The sequence below is a fragment of the Xenia sp. Carnegie-2017 genome, unplaced genomic scaffold (assembly GCF_021976095.1).
Source record: "Xenia sp. Carnegie-2017 unplaced genomic scaffold, XeniaSp_v1 HiC_scaffold_23, whole genome shotgun sequence".
In the NCBI taxonomy this organism is placed as follows: domain Eukaryota; kingdom Metazoa; phylum Cnidaria; class Anthozoa; order Malacalcyonacea; family Xeniidae; genus Xenia; species Xenia sp. Carnegie-2017.
In genome coordinates this window covers 12843408-12854258 of record NW_025813486.1, presented here as the reverse complement: position 1 = coordinate 12854258, position 10851 = coordinate 12843408, and positions in this window count along the sequence as shown.

The window sequence follows — 10851 nt, the reverse complement described above, 5'->3', positions numbered from 1 at the left end:
GAGAGCATATCTTTTAGCATTACTTTTACTTGACATTTGATCATAGCTTAGCAATATAAAGTTTGCATTCGTCAAGGTAAAATTTGTCCAATTTTTTTTATCAAGAACGCTGTCCGATTGATTCATTAGACATGGAAGCCACGAATGCTGATGTAGTGATAGCTGAGGATTGAATAAAATACCCAGTTCATCAAGAAAAGGAACTTTCCAGTCGTGAGAAAGTGTATGTTATATTCTATCCAGCTTGCAGACTATAAATAGGTAACAGAGGCTGTAATATTGATACAATGCGTCGAAGTAAAAGTAGTTGATCAAGTTTGGATATTTTGGTAGAGTACGGTGTACCGCTAAAATAAATTCGACAGTTACATGTTCACAAACAAAAAAAAATGTCGTGCATAAAATACTTCTCTCATAAAAGAAGCATAATAAACTATAGATCAATAATTAAAATTCAAAAGATTTTGTTCGTTGGGAGGGCATTGTTGTTTTCATAGACTTGAAATTATAAAGCCTATATGTATAAATTATAACACATGTATCGAATATAAATAGAACTTATTTTTATACTTGTTACACAATTGACGAAAAGTATATTACCTCAACCTCAATAACTTACTCATGCATGTCCACACAGCACGACGTTTGAAAACGACGTTTGAAACGGGCAATCTGTATTTTATTCTTTTTATTCTTTTTTTTCTTTTTATTCTTTTTTACTCTTTTTATTCTTTTTATTCTTTTTATTCTTTTATGAGATGCAAGTGGAGGGGAGACGGAAACGAGGACGCCCAAAGCATCGGTGGAAGGAAACAATCAGGAGAGACATGCAGCTATGTGGTGTCAAAGAAGAGGATACCCAGGACAGAGCAGCCTGGAGAAGTCTGATAGAACTTTTATTCTTTTAATCCGCAATCCGTATTTTATTCTTTTTATCCGCAGTACGCATTTTATTCTTTTTGTCCGTCTGTCCGCCTGTCCGTCCGTCCGTCCGCATCCGCATTTTATCCCAACCCGTTGCTGAATGAAATGGATACGGATAGAATTTTAAGTAGATTTCATATCTAAGTTAACCAGTTGTTCGTTTTTGTTTTTTATTTTATGACAATTCTCTTAGCCATAAAAATGGTCGACACCACGCCGAATTGATATAAAGCCTGCAGCACTGATGAAATAAAATTGTTAAAAAAGAATATTTTGTTCGATTCGTGAAGCCAAAACAGAAGATTTGTCATATATAATATTCGTGATAGACAAAATGCGAGAAGAGTAACATAAGTTTGATGTCTATTCACTATGGATTTGCCCCACACTACAGCATGCATGCACATGCAGGTACATAAAATCTTTTATAAGGTTGTGACACATGAGCAATTTTGTAATTTTTTTGCGTAAATTTTTCTAAATTATATATATAAATGTGACGGTAAATGTAAAATTTAAATGCCACGGTGATCAACTTGTATTTCAAAAACTCAGCATGAGTTAATGAACGTATCAAATGTGTAAGATTTATAATTTAAAGCAACAATATTACGTAAAAGTTTTCAGTTTTACACATTCTTTCACGATAAACTGCATGTAAACTAACAAGTACACGTCAGCTAATGACGATCCATTATTAAAATTTTCATGTTTTGTATATATAACAATGTAAATTATGTAATGGTTTTTTTCATCCTACTGTTTTGTTATTTATCATATTAATTAATAACGTCTTCGTTGGAAGGGCATTTAAGATGTTTTATTTCATAGGAGTAAAAAGTGTTTTGGTTTATTCTATTTAGATAGTTTGAAAACACGTCATTATATTATTTAGAGAGGATGATATTACTATAATATCATCATGTGTTGTCAAGTGTTTCAAGTATTCTAGCCTAAAGTCTTTTTTTAATACATGAGCGTCACTTGAACAGCATTTCCTCCGGAAAAATAATTCTTATGTCCGCACGCACGCAATTAAATAATATGAATCAAATGAAGTTGGGTGTAGATAAAAGCGGAGCGGACGGCGGACGCAGACGACAGACGCGGAAGGCGGATGTGAATGGCAGACGGAAACGGAAAGCGCAAAATCACATGAAATGAAAAATAGAAATAAAATCTTTTAATATATTTTCTTACAAAATATAATTGCTCCTATATTAAATTTAGGTACCTATGCGCGACATCCATTTTCATCTTCGCTGGAATCAGTCGATTCATAACCAATTTTTACAATGTCAGAGTACAAACGTTTGGACAAGATGTGCAATCGATGTGATTAAAATATACTTTTAAGATGTAACTGACGCACTAACTAACTTACAACGGCTTCAAACCTCAGCTTTCAAAAGGAAGTTCAAGTTAGAAACTGCAATATACATACTGCTTTGGCAAATGACAAGTTGATAGAAATCATTATCAGTGCAGTAAATATGAACAGGCCTACTCAATTAAATCAAACATGAGTGAAATGCCATTGACAAAACACGAAAAAAATTCAAAACTAAGAACGCAAGGATTGTGTGAAGTTTGAAAAGGCAACTGTGGCTAAATTTTTCAAATTAAAAGTGTTGAGATGGTTTATATCTGACTATGAGGTTTCACTGCGTTGAAAATTGAAATGGGATGAATTGCGAATGATGAAATGAAATGTGCACGAGTGGAGTTCTACAAACCATAAGATATATTCAAGCCTATTACTATAAATGGAGAAAATTATAGACTTGAGGGACAGTTCCTGTACTTTTGAGAGACACCTATAGTACATAAGGTGTATCAAAAGAGACCTATGAATTAAAACTATCGTTGGAATTTTAGACTTTCCACCAAACTACTATGCCTTGATGAACCTTAAATTTTAGTAAACGTGTACATATAACAAAAGTGGGAATTTTAAAGACTAACAAGCCTTTATAGTGAAACTTCCCCTCCCCTATTTTATTGAAGGGATTGATGGAAGTCATATAGTCATTCCACGACAAGCTATGTGGTAGATGCAAATTATAAATTTATGTATTTAGGTATTAAAGCCGTAAGACGTGCATGTAATGGGAGAATCAATTCTAATTCACTTAATCTTTCTTTTTCAAAACTAGGCCGTCCTCTGAGCGTTAAGTATGCCGTCTCAAAACTGATGAAGCTTTGTTGAACACCTTAGAGCGATGCTAGCTTTCGATATTTTCTAAAAACGCACACCATCGATTCTTTTTTAGGACTTCTGTAGACATTTATCAAACTAGTAAGATTTCTTTTGATTTATATATTTTGATTAAAAAGTACTTAAGATAATCGCAACATTTAAGTTACATGATTGTGGATTGGAGATCTTTCTGGACTGTTATATTTAGCTAAATTTTTTTGCTTGGAAAGTGACAATTTGGGCAAACGTAACTAATCACTTCTTTTGGAAGTAGTGGCCAATTTAGGCAGGGACAAAACTATAGAACCCTAATTTGGGGGTTTGGGAGAAGGTTGTATTTATATACTCAGTTCTGCCCCGCAGATTTCTTTTGTTGCAATTTTAATTTCAAATTAATTTCAATTTCACGACTGATTTTTTGTGATACGTGCTGAGACTGCAGCGACTGCTTTAAAATCTGCTGAGGAAGTTATAAGCGATAGGCTGCTGATTGCAATGGTTCTGAAAGGGGGCTTCCGAAAAAATATAAAACGTTTTGCAACTGTGGTCATCCAAAGGAAAAAACAAATGACTTTCAGTGACTTCAAAACGACGTTGAGAGATTACGACGAGAACGAAAAATCGTGTGAAAAAGATGAAACCGATCGAGTTATGTTTTCAAAACAGAATCAACGATTTGAAAGGAAATGTTTAACGTGCAGCAAGAAAAGTCATAAAAGTTCAGAGTGTTGGATGAAAAACGGAAAAGGGTGTGTCAAGTGCAAAAGCAAGACTCACAATACAAATGAGTGCAAGGCAACGAAGAAGGACACAGTGAAGAAAGTCAAAGAGAAAACAACAAAAGACAAACATTCATTTGCATTCACAACACAAGAGTACAAAGACAGAAGAAGAAGAAGCCAAGGAGATACAAACTTGCTAGTGGACAAGTCACATAATTTATGACAGTCCAAATTTGAAAGTTTTGATAAAAATTTTGATAGCAATACTCATTTTATTGAATTCGCTGATGGGAGTAGAGCTAATGTTGTATTAGGAAAGGAATATGCTAAGGTTAAGTTATTTGATTTTAAGGGTAACTTGCATGATGTAATCTTGCATAACGCGCTCTATATTCCGACGTACAATCAAAATATCTTTCAGTATCAGCAGAAATAGATAGAGGAGGCAAAATAAAATTTGGAAGACAAGTAAGTGAATACAAAACAGAGGAAGGCAGCGTATTCAAACTTGAGAAGAAAAGTCGATTATATTACTTAATTAGTATTTCTAGACCATAGACATTGACGTTGAACATTAAATGTGATCATAACAGTTATCTGTAATATCTCTATTTGTTGGTGTAAGTCAATATATACTAAAGAAGGTAGAAGGATACTTTACAAAACCTAACAGGTTGAACTTGCAAGATGCAACAGGCTGGTATGAAATAAAGATTATCATTGCCCATATGCATGACGCCAAAAGGAAAGCTGTTTGGTCTTAAGCTTCTACCCCACGTTTCTCAAAGATATATTTTTGCTAATTTCTATTTAATTTAGCCTAACTTGAGACAAATTAAGATGCGTTAAGTTTAATACATATAAGAGGTACGTAGCCCACCTAGGTTGAATTTCTGGCGCTATTCTTGTCGCTACACCAATAAATCTTGTGTACTCGATCCGGGCTTTAAATTAAACATTAAACCCCTCTTTCTTCAATCTGTAAAATCTTTACAATCTGTAAAAAGACTTTGGGTTAAAATGTCAAGATCATTATTGAAGATAATTGTAATACTCAAAATTCAAATTGAAGTTTTTTCAATGGAGTTTTTTCACCTGTTATTATGAACAGACACGAGAAGCGAATCATAGGACCAGCATTTGCTCGCAGAGATATTTATTTTCTTAGCAACTTAAATTAGTAAAACATACATATATGAGTACTCTAATGATAGATAAGCACTTTACAAAATTAAGTTCCTTAGAAAAGAAATATCCCCCTCTAAATAATCAATTTACTTACGCCACTGTGTGCAAATACTTGTCCTATTACTCGTTTCTCGTGTTTGTTCATAATGACAGGTTCATTTACTTATACACCTTGTCAACTAATATTCATAGTAACGGCCCTGGATAATTATAATAACGGAAATAATTACACAGTTAAGCTTTTACTTTTTCAATGGTCGCATAAGAAGATGAGCACATTCATAATAGTATATGACACCTGCTAAGAACATCATAACTACTCATAACTGCTTATAACAGCTCAAAACAGGTTGTAACTGCTCATAGTGACTCCAACACACTGGCTCATTTGCTCATAAATGAGTATTGCTAGGTGTAATAAATAGCTACATTTGTGAAAAGGTTGTGCTGACAAAATGAGAAGCAAATATTGTGGAAAGGAATTTAATCGTGATTTCAACTTACGCCGACACAAAAATGAGTACTGTCCACAAATGAGTCAAGGAGAAATGTATTAATCAGACTAAGAAAGCTTGGAAACGCGGCTGGAAGATGAATCTTCGATAAGTTCCACAGATGGATCTGAAAGTGGGCTTCAAACAGAAAGTGAGGCTGGCATTGGAAAGGGAAACTGGTCCTTGGATAAGGTTGATAGAAAAGATAAGAGAAGGAAGAAATGTAGATTTTAATGAGATAAAAAAGCATTTTGAACAATGGTCTAGAAGAGCAATCATCTGAAAATCAAGCATAATTTAACATTCTACCAAGAATTTAAAAAGAACTGGAAAGCATTTGTATGCAACGTATTATGTGGATAACCCAAACGAATAAAGATCCCATCCACAGAAAAATGGTGTATACAAAGGAAGCGTTTGTAGAACCGATGACTTTGATCCAGAAGAAGCTATAGTCTACCGCAGATGTGAGCAATTAGATGGGCTCACGCCACGCGAGCCGATAGCTAAGCTAGTTGCTCGTGTGCGCATGATGGTTGCTGCAGAATAAAACACACGAAGCCGTGAGGAAAATGTCTGTTATGTTTAGTTTTTTGTCCGCGCATGAAAAAATCTTAACATTTTTGCGGCTGCTTGAACTAAGTGCTGAGCTGCGAGCATGCATTAGCTATGATATTGGCCAATGAAATTCGTGGTTTTCTCACGTGGTTATAAAAACATGGCGGACTTTTAAGCGAAGCCATCGCGGAAAAAAAATTAGTCGAGATATGGCCAGAATTTCTCCGCTTTTATGATGTACGTTTAGCGAATTGAAAATCAACATAAGAGACAAAAAGCTTTTGAACAGATGACTGACGCAGTTAATCAAAACGATAGGTGATATAGTTGGCTACACACTTTTACAACGTACTCTTTGTAAATATTATTGTTGTTAACTTTAAATACAGTGGACTGGGTAAAAAACAAGCTACGATCGCTACGAAATGGTTACACAAAAGCAAAAAAGGCGCCGCCTTCAGGAAATGCAAGACGAAATCCCTCTAAACGAACAGCGTGGTTGCTAAACAAACTACAGTTCCTGGAACAGTATGACGCTAGCAGATCAACAACATCCAATTTGAACGAGGTATTTTTTCAATCTCTAAAATATTTAAAGACCACTCATGTACTCTTGCCAAGGTACAGAGCCAGCTTCTGACACAAAATATTTTGCCAACTCTTTGCGCTGCTCTTTTGCTGTGGTTGTTGAATTTCTCGACGAACTTGCTTGCAGCCCAAGCAATTCGAGATATTGTCGCCACTGGCCATATGTAAATTCAAACTTTTCTGTGTCTTCAAAATCTTGAACACTTACATAGGTGCTGTTCTTTTTTTCAATCATAAAATTGTGTAGGCAACAGGAAGAAAGAATGATGTCAACTACCTTGTCAGGATCAAGTTTGACGGTGGTTAAAAATATTCTAAATCTGTTAGCTAGGATTCCATAAGCATTATCCAAGTTCTGATGGGGGCAAGGCTTCATAATATCGTTTTGCAGAGGAAAAGCAACATCAACAACCAGGTAGCAGCATATTCTTTTAGAATCTCCTTCAATATTTTGTGCTGGTGGCAGTTGAAGACTGTTAGTATTCATAGCTTTCTTTAGTGATGAATTTCCAAACACACCAGCATCACCAGCCCGACCAGTTGCACCAACACTCACTTATAAAAATTTATAGTTGGCATCAACAAGAGCAAGCAATACAACACTAAAAAAATGTTTGTAAGTAAAAAGTCAGAACCAGAGTCTGCTGGTTGTTGTATTGCAATGTATTTGCCATCAAGGGCTCCAATACAGCATGGCTAATGCCATTTTTTGTAGACATTACCTGCAACTTTAAGCCATTCATCTTTATTACATGAAACCTAAATCCAAGCAAAACTATCTGATCACGATTTTCAAAGTTAAACTTTGTGTTAAAATGTGTAATTACTAATTCTACTCTATGAAATTCTGCCTTTACATTAGAAAAGTTCTACTTTAGCAACAGAGGATGGCAATGAAGAAGATAGTATGCAGACAACCTCAACTTCCTGATGATAATTTGATTCTGATGATAATTTAATTCATGCCTCAAATACATCAACACCATCTGCGAAATCTACAAAAATGCCCACTAAGGCACAAGGAAAGCCATTAAAGACGAAGTTGCAGGAGGAGGAATTAGATGTTATGAAGTGTCTAGCTTCTTCAATTGCCAATAAAAACAGAAAAGAAAAAAGTGAATGTGGACAGTGTGAATCATATGGAAAATTCTTTGCAGAGTCTTTAAAAGAATGAATGAATCAACAAGGCATATGGTGCAGTACCACATCAACAACGCATTATTTCAGGCACAAATTGGTATGCTAAAACCAGGTCAACTCAACGTGACAGTACCGTAACCTCAAGAGCAGTACTCCTCTCAGCAAAGTCGATACCTCCCACAGCAACAGTCATAAATGCATCACGGAGCTTAGTAGATGTAACATTGCACTACTTAAGTTAACATATTCAAAATACTCGTTCTGTTGAGTTGCTCACTTTTATATTAAGCATGCCTATGGTGACAAATTACATAAATATTTACTAAGAAAATTTAAAGGGCAGATGCCTGGGCAGTTTTTTTGCTTTGCATACCCTAATTACAGGGTTTTTTGCCTTCCGCCAATGTCAATTTTCTGATTGTTCGTCCTTTATAATTATTTATTGTTTTTATCTACCCACTTTTAAAAATTGTTGCTTCATTGATGCAAATAATGCCGAACATGTACATTAACAATGAATGATACCGTCCTTTCTCCCATTCTGTACTGGAATGACAGGCTTCTAAATGATTCTCCTAAAATTATCGCAGTCGACATTGAAGCATCACAGTTTTGAGTTTTGATTCGTGTTGACACAAATTACAGCATACCAGTGGCAAGAAAACGTAGGGTAACCGAAAGTCTTTCTTCTGGGCTGATGGTTGCTCTCATTACTGTCTCCTTCTTGCTACTAATAATTGGTCAAACAATTATTCAAATAAATTAATAGGCGATAATATTGCCTAAACGATTCTGGTTCCTCACCCTCTAATTCACGGAGAAGATTAGCATAAACACTATGTCCTTGATGTTTTTGTATCAACGTTTTGCACCATGATGAGCAGCATGCAGCTCTTAAACGTCGGCGACGGTGGTGCATTAATATGAATAGAAGAGCAACTCGGTGAACGTTGATGTTGCCTGCCATTTTGAAATTTCGCGTGTAATCAACTTAGCATTTTACTGACGTTTGCGACGAACGTATGGAGCTGTGCTAACTGTCACGCATGGTAATGAGCTGAGCTAATTGCTCACGTCTGCGTCAGGCTTGTGGAAGCAGCCATTGATAAGAGAAAGCTTCTTATCAACAACCTTTCAAAAGAATATTACTTTGCTGAGACTACCTATGAAGAAGAAGATTAGTCTTAGCTGATGAATTACGTTGAATTAATTGTCTCTATGTTCAATAAATTCTTTTGATAGCAGAATAATGCAAAAGTTCTTTAATATGCCATAGCTGTAAAAAGCCTCTCCCTCCTTATTTATTTTTGTGTCTAACTAATTTATGCAAATACGACAGGAAAATCTCTTCAGATATGGCAGATTTGTGATGGCAAGTATTATGCAGTGGAGCTGTACAAAAGCAAATGCGTCCGATGTAAATTATTAAAAAAAGAAAAAACGAGTTTGTATCACTTATGGCGACGCGAATCTATACAATATTTAACAAAGTCAATTTGATCATCTGCAATGTATGTAATAAGTTTATAATGGTTATAACTTGTGCTAACGTCGCTCTCTTGACGTTGTTAGTGTTGGTGATTTCTTCCAAATAGTAGGTACGGCACCAGGTTTGAGCCGTCTAGTCATACCACTCAAATGGAATAAATGCTCAAAACAATGTTCGATAAGTGATTCGAACATATCATAAATCGAATTTCGGGCAAACTCGGATTAAAATTTGCGCGTTTCGTCTGAACAAATTTAACCCAAATTCTTCTCTAAGACTCGTCATTTGGGCTTTTATGGAAAGAAATGCCTGTACTTCTATCAGTTTTATTACTGCAATCTTGCTCAACATAGCGTGTTGGGATGTTAAAAAAATTGAGTTATACAAACTTTTAAATCTCTATTTGTATATAGTGTTATATTGTAAACAGCCGCGAGTTAAGACTATGACGTCACAAGCACCTTCCTTCTTGAAAATTCAAATATGGCGCACTTTAATGGCGGCTCTTAAAGTTCAAGTTTTATCGCTACGTAACTCGAGCAGCATTAAATATATTGCGATAAAATTTCGCCAGAAGACATTTTTTTACATACACTATTAATCTATGAAAAAAAAATGAGAGGCAAAATTTTCGTCATATTAGCACTTTAAATGATCATTTCACTTGATCTGTCAAAGTCAAAAGAATGAATCGCTCCATGTGTTGCAGCCATAAGATTCTTTGTTCCCATAAGTGCATACAGCGTAAATAAGCCGACGATTTTTGAATATAAAATTAAGTAAGAACGCAATAATATTCTCGGTAATTGTTAAAAGTTTTCAAATCAATCCACAAGCCCATCTCGATTATCGGATGAATTCTGTGAAACTTCAGATAGTTTTTACATTGAGGTCTAATTTTGTCATTTCAACCCTAGAGTGTGTAATTTAATTTTTATTGGAGTCTACCAACTTGAGCACTTGCCAAGACCTTACAAAAGCTCACTGTCTCGTTTTCAAGTTTCATTATTTTGTCAACAACAAATATTTTACGCCATTCTTTACACGTATATTTTATGGTTTCAAAGCCGTGAACTGGGGATATACATAAACGTATCATTATGTCGTAACCTTTATGAAATAATTACGCCAAATGGTCAGCAAATAGATAGAAAAAGTGAAACGTATCAAATTCGGGCATTCGCAAAAATTTCTTGGACGCTCAAACAGTAAGTATTGGTTATTTTCATAACTTCTGCAGATAAGTAAAAGCGCCCTCAGACAAAAATACATGTTTTATACATTCATGTATTGAGATACGCAGCATGAACGCCAGACGTTATCGGTAAGAAAAGTAATCCAGTATAAGAAGAGTCGGGTCTACGTTGCCTTAAAAATTGATTGTTTTGCTACACTTCACATATAAATAAAAAGTCATAGCTATATCGTATAAGAAGTCAACAACGCCGATACATATCAAAGTTCTTTTGACACTTCCATAATAATTATTGATCTTTTCCTTGAATTGCTGAGTTTGAAGATGAATCAATTATGTCAAGATGTCAAGTA